This window comes from Dreissena polymorpha, chromosome 7, assembly GCF_020536995.1.
Source record: "Dreissena polymorpha isolate Duluth1 chromosome 7, UMN_Dpol_1.0, whole genome shotgun sequence".
In the NCBI taxonomy this organism is placed as follows: domain Eukaryota; kingdom Metazoa; phylum Mollusca; class Bivalvia; order Myida; family Dreissenidae; genus Dreissena; species Dreissena polymorpha.
In genome coordinates this window covers 16,962,985-16,975,144 of record NC_068361.1, presented here as the reverse complement: position 1 = coordinate 16,975,144, position 12,160 = coordinate 16,962,985, and the positions used below count along the sequence as shown (strand labels likewise).

The 12,160-nt window shown below is 36.2% G+C and overlaps 2 protein-coding genes across 3 annotated transcripts in view; one reads left to right on the top strand and one right to left on the bottom strand.

Annotated features, from left to right (window-relative positions):
* Nucleotides 1-12,160, bottom strand: part of LOC127839489 (collagen alpha-1(XII) chain-like) — a 308,993-nt gene that overhangs the window by 15,991 nt on the left and 280,842 nt on the right. The window lies entirely within an intron of this gene.
* LOC127839150 (ral guanine nucleotide dissociation stimulator-like 1) overlaps nucleotides 1-12,160 on the top strand; it is a 357,707-nt gene that overhangs the window by 82,643 nt on the left and 262,904 nt on the right. The gene's annotated exons all lie outside the window — the stretch shown is intronic.

Sequence of the window (12,160 nt, the reverse complement as noted above, 5' to 3'; positions counted from 1 at the left end):
TTAAAATAAGTGTTAATAGGAAACAACATTGATATACATGTCTTTATGTCTGTTAAATGACTTAGGATCCCTTATAATATATTGGGATCTAAAGTCCTACCTGTCTATTTACCCCGGGACTCATACTAATTAAGAAGACCGCATGTCCTTTCTTCGGGGCACGCTTTTAGTTTAAAGTCCCGAATATGTTCGACGCCGCCCCCCCCCCTTTATTTATCTATCATGGGTTTAATTATAAGTAGTTTTAAAACATATTTTTGCGCAAATATCTTTGTTACTCAACTTGCTGTGTTAGCTTGTTTTGTATTCCCCGTTTTAAAAGCAGTTATTTGATAACGTTTGAGCGTGTTCGGTCAAAATGTATAGCAGGCATTTTGGTATTAATTTCAGTTCAAATGTAGAAATAAACAAGCAAATTCGTTGAATTGATATCCCCCGCCAATATGCTTCTGGACACATGACATTTGACAAAAAAGCATTTTTTCAAGATACAAATGGCCATAACTCCGTTATTAACGGATGGTGTACAATGCCATTTGGCGTGCATCATCCTCTTATCCATATATATATATATACTCATAACAAGTTTCAATGAAATCCGCCAAAGCACTTCCAAGATATGGCTCCGGACGGACGGACGGAAAGACGGACGGAAGGACGGAAAGACGAATGGACGGACGGACAACGCCAAAACAATATCCCTCCGCCTATGGCGGGTGATAACAAATAAAAACAATAAAACATGGCATAAATAAATATCAAGACTCTTATGAAAATTCCGTCTTTTAAGTTGATATAAGTGAAAATTACAGATTTTTTTTCAATAAAAAAAATAATCAAGACTGACTAATTTCCTGTTACAACGTTTTTATAACTTATTCTTACTTCTGATGTGCAACTTCACGTAAGTATCCGCAATATTTCGAAATATTAAAAACACGGATTAATTAAAAAAATTCATTTAACCGTGTGACACCATGCCACTAATCCAAGGGTCTGTACGAAACTGTTATGCAGGTATTCTTCAGTCGACAACTGCCCTTGTCACCCACACAGATTGCCGCGACGGCATGCATAACTGATGAACAGACGTAGAGGCCCGCCAACCGCGTCTCTCGACTTACTCGTATGAAATGTACCCTCATAGGTCGATATCAATAAGTCTTCTGCGTGAATTGTGGTGCAGGTGTCCAATGCAAAACATAAAATATATAAGCCGTGTTCTGGGAAAACGGGGCTTAATGCACGTGCGTAGTGTCAACTCGGATTAGCCTGTGCAGTCCGCACAGGCTTATCAGAAATACACATTCCTCTTTCATAGAATGTTTCGTTTAAATGAAGACTTTTCTTTAAGTTAACGAAAATGCAATTTAGGTGGAAAGTGTCGTCCATGATTTGCCTGTGCCGACTGCACAGTCTAACCTAAGAGACACTTGACGCACATGTATTAAGCCCCGTTTTCCCAGAGCGCAGCTCATATATACCGCTATAAGTTTCAATATCAATTACAATTGATGGTATTGATATCATTATTTATGATACAACAAGTGAACGGAATACTGTCATGACCAATAACTTTCATAGCCCGCTTTTGTCAAATGAAGAATTCTGTATTTGATACATTTACACCATTTCATAAACGTTTGTGCACCAAAGCCGGACTATTATGATAATCGAATTAATGTGGATATCACTTTGTAATTTAATAGCCTTATTCAATATTCCGATATTTAGAATGTATTTATTCCAAAGTGTTTTTTTTTAGATACCGCCCGAAAATGTACAAGTTTATTGAGCTACTAAATAGTTAAAACAAAAACGTACTAAAACAACTCTCCGTGTTTTGTTTAAAATTCCTTTAAATGCGATAAAATATCTTATATATGTAATACAAGTTTAGTGTTTTTTTCCTTCACAAAGAAAACAAATGCACAATATTATATTTCTTATTGCAATTTTGACACTAAGTCATCATTGTGTTAGTGCAAAGGTTAACCGTGTGATATTCTCACGCAAATTATTTGATATTTTATACTGTTTATTTCATTTGATCTAAATTTGACATGATGCATTCTTTATATTGATTGCAAACGCATGTTATTGTAATTATAAAATATATTTTATTATTAATGATAATGAGCTATAAATGTTTAAATTGAACGTATAATGTTCTGGGGGGTTTTTTCTGATAAAAGAATGATATTTAAATAAATATATGAATAAAAAACGATGATATCAATGTCAACAAAATCATCCTCATCGTCGTCGTCGTCGTCGTCGACATCGTCGTAATTATTATTAAATATCGTGGTCATCATCATCATCATCATCATTAATATAAGTATTATACTTGTAGCTGTGACGTCACTCCAAGACGGGCCTCCACAGTTGCCTTTACCTCGTTCCAGTCACTCATTCGTTACTAATTAGCAATTATTGTTATTATTTGTACGCGACTTAACGATTCAAAGAACATAGGCCCAATCAATTTAACTCGCTCAATAATTGATAGACTAATATTCAATTATATTGTTACGTGATCCAACGGAAAAAGCCAGATATGTGTTTTCTGTAAAGAAAACGGATTGTCAGTACGTCAGATGACATCAGATTACCAACGCAATTACAGCTACTTTCTATAGAATATTTCTTCATGACTTATTCAGTAATACGTGAAGGTTGTCGTTAACATTTTTGTTAATAAAGTGTCCATGAAGTGCAGTTATATGGCAAAACTGCACCAGGCGATGAAACTAACAACAACCGAAGTCTTTTAAAGCAAGGAGTAATCCACAGCTCTGACCCCTTATAGCACCCTTAAGGTAATTTGTGCATTCAAATGTGGTGATAATTCACATGGGCGCTTTGAAGATTGCTAAATACTATTAAAGGGAACATATCATCAATATAGTAATAAACGATACGACATAACTGTAAAACGAATTTGGACGGCATTAAGGAATAATAGTAAAATTATGCATATAAGCTTTTGCCAATGTGCTCCAAGAATTTGGGAATTCTATAGTGCATTACGATATACTTTTGCATATAAAAGAAGTCAAGCGTGATGCAGTAAACAAAAATACAACTAAACTAAAACAAAGTGTGTTCCATTGTTGAATATCTATATGGAACAGCATAATGTCTTGCTCAAGCGCTCATACTTAATATGTTATCTTTATTAATTTTACATAAACCGACGGTGCAATATATTGTTTCCGAAATACGAAACGTAACCATTACTACATGGAAGAAACATGCCTCAAGTCATTGGAACCAATTAAATTCTCTTAAATAATATATACGGAAATCATAATGTAGAACGGATGCGGTGACAGGTCTATCTATCTTCCGGCTGTCCTACAGCGAGCTTATCATTAATTATGCAGGAACGCTTTAAGCATGGAAATTAAATGTTCTGTCCTTCATCGGAACGTACGTACCCTCGGGAACACGATTCAGTCCTTAGAAATGCTAACTGGAAAAGAACAGCGCTTGACGGTCATACTTGAACTGGCAATGATTTATATGCTAGTTTAGTGTATAGCTGTTTAATTTATCTCGCATTCATCGACAGCTTGGACTTATTGAAACGCTCTAGTGTCAATTTCCTGGGTAGATCCAGTACTTAGGGTGAGATTTAAAGCTAACTCCGACAGTGAGGGTCGAACCCGTGACCCCGGTCGGTAGGCGGACACAATATTCCCTACGGGAAAGGGCAAACGTTTGCTTCTAGAGGTCCCAGGTTCGATCCCTAGCGTCGTCACATTTTATGTCTATCTTTTGTTCTTGTTATTTTAATTAATTTAAATGTATTCTTAATATTACAGTTTTGTTAGAAAGTAATTTACAGATATTTAAAAAAAATACGAAAATCTTTCAAGAAGCCCCTTTAAGGCCCTGTTCTAGAGTAATTGTGTTTGAAGAGTGATAAGTAGTCTATAGTCTCTTTAAAACTTGAAGTTATGGTATCATACAATATAGACCGGAACTAACTATATGGAAATGACTTGATTAGAAAAACAACTTCAGTCAGGTTTGGCATTGTAGATGTACACGTTTGTGATTGAATTGATCGTATCACTGTTCGCAGATGATGCTAATTCTTGTAATAATGGAAACGCATTCAGGATTTTTTAACTATTGCACGGTAGTCTAAAAAAGATGATGTTGATCTTCATCGAGCTCATTTGACCCTCACTATAACATCCATGATGTACACTGTTATGCCCCTACGGAGTGGACATAATGCTTGTCATGGAGGCATTAGGCTCTGAACTTGTTCGTCCGTACGTCTCTAACTCCTTACGAACGTCATAAAGCTTGCGTTTTCAACTCCTCTTTAACGGCTGGTGGATCTCGCTCAGCCTCTATTTCCGCCATTTCGGGCTTATCAAGTGCGATAGGATTATATGGGTACAGCCCGTGTTCTTAATCAGTTTTTATCCCTTAGATTCGTACTTTCACGCATTTTAATTTCTTCAGAAAGTTAAATGTAATTAAAGACCTTTCTTACTGAATTCAAGTTTTAAAGGCTTCATTTCCAACCCTGAGATACTGATGAGCAGCAAATAGCATTAAACCTGACGAGACTGCGAGTAACTCGCAGGCTGTTCTGGTTTTATTCTGTTTACACATAGCCATTTTCACTTTGCTTCTGAAAGAGAAAGGGTTAATCAGCTGTTCGGTTCGTACATTCAATATCCAGCTTTAATGAACACTTTTAAATGATCTAAATCAGACAAACCCCGGTAGATCCGTGAAATATTCATGGACTCTCTGTTCCTTACCATACCACAGAAACCTCATGAATATTGAAGCCGTAATTATGAGTTTGTACTCCAGTTCAAAGCCTTATAGATAGTGAATTATATAGCCTCAATTTTTAACGATTTATTCTCCACGCGACAAACGAGAAACAAAAATATATCATATGAATATCTATCAAAGATTAAACGATGGTTATTCAACGCGTGTGCGCTCAATTTCCTATGAAGATCCATAAAATTCCCAGTGGCGTTTTACGAACTAACTGTAAATATTTGAGTGCGAACGAAGGGTATCATATACAATGTCAACAGGTTATTAAACACATTCTTCATCACTTTCTTTTCTACAAGAAATCATCATGCTCATCGTCATCGTGATCATCATAATCATCATCATCATAATCATCATCATCAGCATCAGCATCAGCAGCAGCATCATCACCACCATCATCATCATCATCATCATCATCGTCATTTCCAATTCAAGTGAGACCTCTCGTTTAACGATAGGCACTGCGTTCAAAAGTAAAAGAGTGTTAGATATTTCACCTTCCAGGTCGGGTTCGATTTCCAGTTTGTAACCTTTTCTTATTGTATGCTCATGCGTTATTTTTTACATAATTGAATTTTAAATACATGATTTCAAGTCAATTTGAGTATAGAACAAACGACTTAAAATCACAACAATATTTGACCGTCATCACTTGTTAATAAGTCAATAGTGGTATGATACAGCTATGCTCGAAACCGCTCATACCTCTACGCTGTGGTTGTACAGCAATCTTGTGTTGATATTCTTCATCGGATCATGATGAAAAAAAGCTATGAAATCTCCACAAGTGCATGCATTTCGGAAATCTGTTGAATGTGTTAATTGAATGTTGCGCTACGATGCATATTGCATTGCACTCATTAATAATTAATGAAAGAAACCAATGAGATATATTAGCGATAATTACTATTTGTCATTTTGAATTGTGTTTCAAAGTATGCAAAAGCATTGAAATCGCGCAACTCAATATTCTAGAAGGCCTTCGAGATTAATATTCACGAGTGCTAACATTTCTGCTTGACAGATCCGAGGTGATTATCATTTACATGTAGTTATACGATCCACGTTTTGGGAAACCGGGGCTTAACCCTTTGCATGCTGGGAAATTTGTCTTCTGCTAAAATGTTGTCTGCTGAATTTCTAAAATAAGCATTTTCTTCGATTTTTTCAAAGAATACTATCAGAATAGCAAACAGTTTGAATCCTGATGAGACGCCACATTCTGTGGCGTCTCATCTGGATCCAAACTGTTTGCAAAGGCCTTCAAAATTCGGTTCCCGCACTGAAGGGGCTAATGCATGTGCGTAGTGTCGTCCCAGATAAGGTATAATGTAGACTTAAATGGTGACAACAAGGGCAACAGTGCCCTAGATAGCTCACCATAGTAAAAGTTTTAAACATAAATTGAGAGAAAGCATTATGTAATGATGCTACATCTGTATCTTTTCGGAAATTCGTTGATATCTCTCATTGCATGATGCATAATATGAAAAAAAAAACATGGAAGAGAATTACTATATGATGTGATTTTCTAAATATTTCACATCTGAACCTTGTCATTTCAAAGAAGAAAATGCTGAAGTTTTAAAGCTGATTAAGTATACTTTATCAAAAAGAGTGTATACTTGTCACAAAATACGCAAATTTAAATGTCTGGGTTACAATATCAAGTTTGATGATTATTAGATTAAAAATATTTGAGTGAGATAACGAAGAACATTCATTTGAACAAATTTAGATTATTCAAGGGCCATTAATGAAAAGTGCTTCGAGCGATCTTCCTGGTTATTGTCCTTTGCAGAGATTTACTGCCCACAAATATTGTGTCCTAGTTTGATGATGATACGGGGAAAACTGAGTTGAATTACACTGAAAACAAGGTAAATTTGGCCAATTTTTATGCTTCAAGGGCCATAGTTCAGAAGCGTTTCATAATTATCAATCTGGGAATAGATTATATTAGATTATCACAAAGTTTTATTATAATATCATATGCGCTGTTTGCGCAAGAGATTGGGAAAGGTTAACCCATTTATGCCTAGTGGACTCTCCCATCCTTCTAAATTGGATCAATTTATTTCCAAAATTAGGAATGTCTAGTATATTTATTTCTATATTTAGACTATTTCTTACAGAAATTCCTTTAGCAACAGCGCATACCCTGATGAGACGCCGCACTGTGCGGCGTCTCATCTGGGTCTACGCTGTTTGCAAAGGCCTTTTTTTCTAGACGCTAGGCATAAATAGGTTAATATGATCATTTTTATAATTCACGGGCCATAATTCAGAAGTGCTTACTGCAATCTTGCTGGTTATCAATCTTAGAAAGATATGTCAAGAAACATTATTACAGATAACTATGGATAACAAGTAAAAATACATTAGCACTCAGCCTACGCAAATAGATTCCTTACTGGCGTTGTTGACAGAAACTTTCCGTTGTTAAAACTGCTGACACTATTATTTCCCCGATTTTAATTAGGCTTATTTTTATAAACAGTTAACTGTCAATGACAAATGTATGATTTATATGAACCCATTTGTATTGTATTTCTCAAGTGCTCATGGGTTTACCTTGACGGCGTCATCGTATGTATATTCAGGTACGTTTACTTACCGCACTCTCCAAAATCTGAAGTTCAAAATGTTCTAGCATTATAGGCGAATAATGATCATGGGATCGCAACAGGTCACACAGCAAATTAACATAGACATCATAGAGAAGACGATTATTAAAATTACACGTGTCGTATCGAGTGACAAACAAACAGGACAATTCAAATGAATAATGCCGAAATCAATTCGTGTTAGTATATTATAAATACAACATGTTGGTTTATTTCACGAAAACTATGCATTCTGATACGATTATCGTAACACGTGACCTGTTTTATTTCACTTCGCGATTTCGCTATGTATAAAATTTACTCCTAAATTTCAACTCGTAACTGTTTAATTCGAAACGCAGATAGAAGTCTGTTGCTGTCCGTAGGATGTTTAAATTACAGCATACATCTTTTATGTGATGAACCGGTCATAATAAAAAATGAATATTACTTTTCTGAAGATCTTTTAGAAGGGTGTGTAAACTGTCAAGTAAATTTCATAAATGAACTGCAGTCAAATGCTATTCGATTCTTAAAAATAATATTCTAAATACATCAAACCTTGAAACACAATTGGTTACAACATTAATTATACCAGGGTCATGTTGTGCTTTAATGGCTTTGTGGAGTTCAATTGCAAGACTTTACAACCTTTAGGAAGCCGGAGCTAGTGTTATTTGTTCAACAATTGTGTTTGGCATAATTATTGGCATTAGCAACGGCAATTTTTTTGTGTTTTAAACTGGTGGTAATCATAGAACGTAACGCACCAAGATTTCTCCCAGCAATGGTGTCACCAATCTTCTGCAAGTCGTCGATCAAGAACATGTGCTTGTGTGGAGCAAAGACGTATAATATACCAGGATGGGAAATCACACGCTTTCCCGTAAACATCTCGCGGCGGGGTCACGTGGTTAGCTACCAGCGCGTACCTGTTAAAATGGCCGCGCGTGTATGGTAACCGATCCCGCTTTGTCGATGTCGGATAAATAAATTACTTTATGAATTATTTTCAGGCGATTATCACATTTTTGTTGTTAAAATGATTGATTGAAGTTGAGATTGATTGTTACAAATACAATGTTAAACAAGTGTTTAACAGTGTAAACAAGTGGTTATCATCGGCGAAAATTTGCCAGTTAAGTCTTTGATTAGACTGTATTTTATAGGTCTTTGATTCCACAAATATGTTCCATATAGAAAGAGTTAAATTGCTTTAATGATAACAGGCGTGGGGGACCATGTCAGTCGAGGGCGGGACGTTATATAGTACCAAAATCCTAGTATTCAAAGGAGGGTCATTATTTAATATATTCTTTAACTATTCATACGATATGCATGCATACTCATTCATGCACTCTCAAACATTCATTTGTTTACTCATTCATTTATTGAAAAATACCCCCAATCAGAACAACCTCAAAACAAAGGAGTTCACTTTTATGTATATTTGCGTTCCTCACTGGTAAGTGGTTTTAACAGTAATTGTAATGATATTGTTATACCACCAACACATCAGTCGAAGATATTCAAGGTAAATAGTAGTTGATAATTTCAAAGTCTTATTTAACAACGTATTGCTGGTGATGTTAGCTTAAATTAAGCATAATAATAAAACATGATTTAACGTCTGCATTTTGGAATCATAGACAGAACATTTAAGAGGCATAAAACAAATGGCTAATGCGGCAAATGAATAACAACGTGAAATAAATATGTACATAAAGAATGTTTTAAGCAAAATAAACGTACAGTAAATACTAGTAAGCCCGCTCTTCGAATGTCAATTGATATGAAGGTTCAATGAAAGTATCATCATATACGTTTGTTGAATATTCGCAAAGATGATGTCTATTTGCTTACTTTGTCCATTTCCCCGGATTTACCAAACACGGGCAGCATGTCAACAGGTGGCAATAGAGGGCCGTGGATGTCCTGGGTAGCAATTTGTTCGCACGTCTCTTAAACGCTGAACTAAGACCCCCAGTTCCAGATCAAACACGATATTCATGACAAAAATATAAAACAATATTAATTCACATGTAAATAAATAAATACAGTTTTAAACATAAACTGAAACAATTAAGCTTTCAAAGCAAAATGAGTACAATTATACAAAGTGCATTATTAAATTCAAAGCAAATTTGCGTAAATGATTTTCAAGCGGACGCAACAACTGCACCACATATACCGTTTAATCGAACACTATAATAATACATTTTCTTATACAATAAAATGATCATATTTAATATTTGGCACATACAAAGACAACAGTTGTGTAAGACATACTGTTACAGCAGGAAGAACACAACTATAACAATTCAGCAGTTACATATATAAAATCGTATCGCGACAGTAGCATTACAGGTTGACAAATAAAGCAATATCTTAACTAAATAAATTTGCGGACGTTTAATCAACAAGTCTTTTCCAAAACACAAGCCTTTTCAATAACAAAAACATATGTGTCTTATTTTGAGAAAACTGGGCTTAATGCTTGTGCGTTAAGTGCCGTCCCAGATTAGCCTGTGCAGTCCGTACAGGCTAATCAGGGACGACACTTTCCGCTTTTTATGTATTTTAAGTTTCAAGAGGTCCCTCCTTACCGAAAATCAATATTAGGCGGAAAGTGTCGTCCCGGATTAGCCTGTGCGGACTGCACAGGCTAATCTGGGACGACACTTTACGCACATGAATTAAGCCCAGTTTTCTCAGAACAAGACACATATAATGAACTATTTAACCTTAAAATGAATATCGTCATGACGTACAAGCTACTATATAGCATGGACCTAGGATGCATCGTTTTGTAATAGATCTATCGATAATTGTTTCCAAAAATACTTTCAATAAGTAGGTACGAAACACATCTTTATACTTAATGGAGAAGTATTTGCATGTTGTTCTATTATATCGTCATACATATTAAACCTGCTTTCACATTAACTTAATGTTCATTGGGTTACAACTCGTACATGGACGCATGTCAAGCATAACACAAATATATATAGATATATTTTAAGACCCTGGATGACATTCAACATGGGGATCTGACTTTACGTGAGCCCACCTATTTAACAATTATGTTATCGTAAAATGTGATCAAAGTTTTAAATCAGCCAATCATCATCATTTCGTCGCTTCATAGGCATTATAGGATTAATACAACAATTTTCAAACGTTTATATGAACAGTTTTCTTAACGAAGATTACATTTCCATAGTATTCTTCCACACAATAAATATCAATCACCAACAGACGACAACCCCTTATCTATACATGTGTGTTACAGTTGCAAGTCAAATGGCTTTTGATAAGTGTACTTGTCCATACATTACGATGATTATTTACTCGACCCCCTTCCATCATCATATTCATAATAACGTCCATACCAATCTCACTCTGACGTCTGCGTACCGCCTGCATAATAACATCCGTCTCTTTATCCATGCCGAGGGCCATTCTGTTCATGCATATCAGCCACAGCAACTCCATCTCTATCCAACAATTAATTACCAACAGACGATACCTCCTTACATCTATATATGTGAATTTCAAGTGCAAGTCAAATGTCTTTTGATATGTGTAATCATTTTACATAAACATGCTTCTCCATACATTCTGTAGATCATTTACTCGACACCCTTCAATAATCATCCTCATCCTAACCTCCCTCACAATCTCCCACTGACGTCTGCGTAGTGCCTGCATAATAACATCCGTGTCTTTATCCATGCGGAGGGCGAGTCTGTTCATGCATATCAGCTGCAGCATCTCCATCTCTATCCTCCTCCCGCTGTACCATCGTAGTGGCTCAGGGTGAGCTATGATGGCTTGTCGTATCTTCGGTAGTCTCAATATGATCCGGGGACCTTCGGTCATCATTTCATCAATAGTAGCTATCCAAGAACGTTTCTGCTCATGATCCAGAGCACAGGCTGCCATTAGATTTCGCCCTGGGATCAAGTAATAAGGCAGCTCTTTCGTATCTATAGCAACTCTTAGCGCATATAATCCTTCATGAAGCCAGTGAAACAGACTTCTTTCATGAAACAATGAGTGCGGGTTATTTTCTGCTATCCATAATACAATGTTTTTAACCGTGAACGATGTCACCTCCTTCTTTTGCGGTTGTAATACATCTTTCTTCACCATTTTTAATAGCACATATAATTTAACCTGAGTGTCATTAAGATTATTTATCAGTACGTTTTCCCCGGTGTTAAAACACATTCTCCATTCAACATGTTCGTAATCGCTGCCTTTAACCCCAACAGGAGAAACAAATGCTCCAAGTGATACAACCTCCCTAACGACGTCAGGTGATGGCCAGTAGCGATGTCTTGCCGCCCATCTTGTTATGATGCTGGGGCAGTAAAAATGTAGCGCAGGCACGGAATCGAGTTTAAGAACACCAAGTGTACTTGGCCTTGACGGTCCAGCACGCTCATGTTGTACTTCGCCTTCCGCCCGTTTTACGTTCAACCACTGATTAACATATAAGTCGCTGCTTAATAGTCCGCGACCAAATCCATCATCACACAAGGCATTGTACACTGATATATGAATACGTGTACCGTATCTCTCAAGTAGCAGTCTACAGTGTCCGGAGTAACTAATACGACTGCAGGATCTAAATATGGTTGTCTCCACAGGAACGCTACTTGAATCAACACCATCTTCTAAACAGATGACACTTTCTATAACAAACAACTGGTCTAAATCGCTCTCCA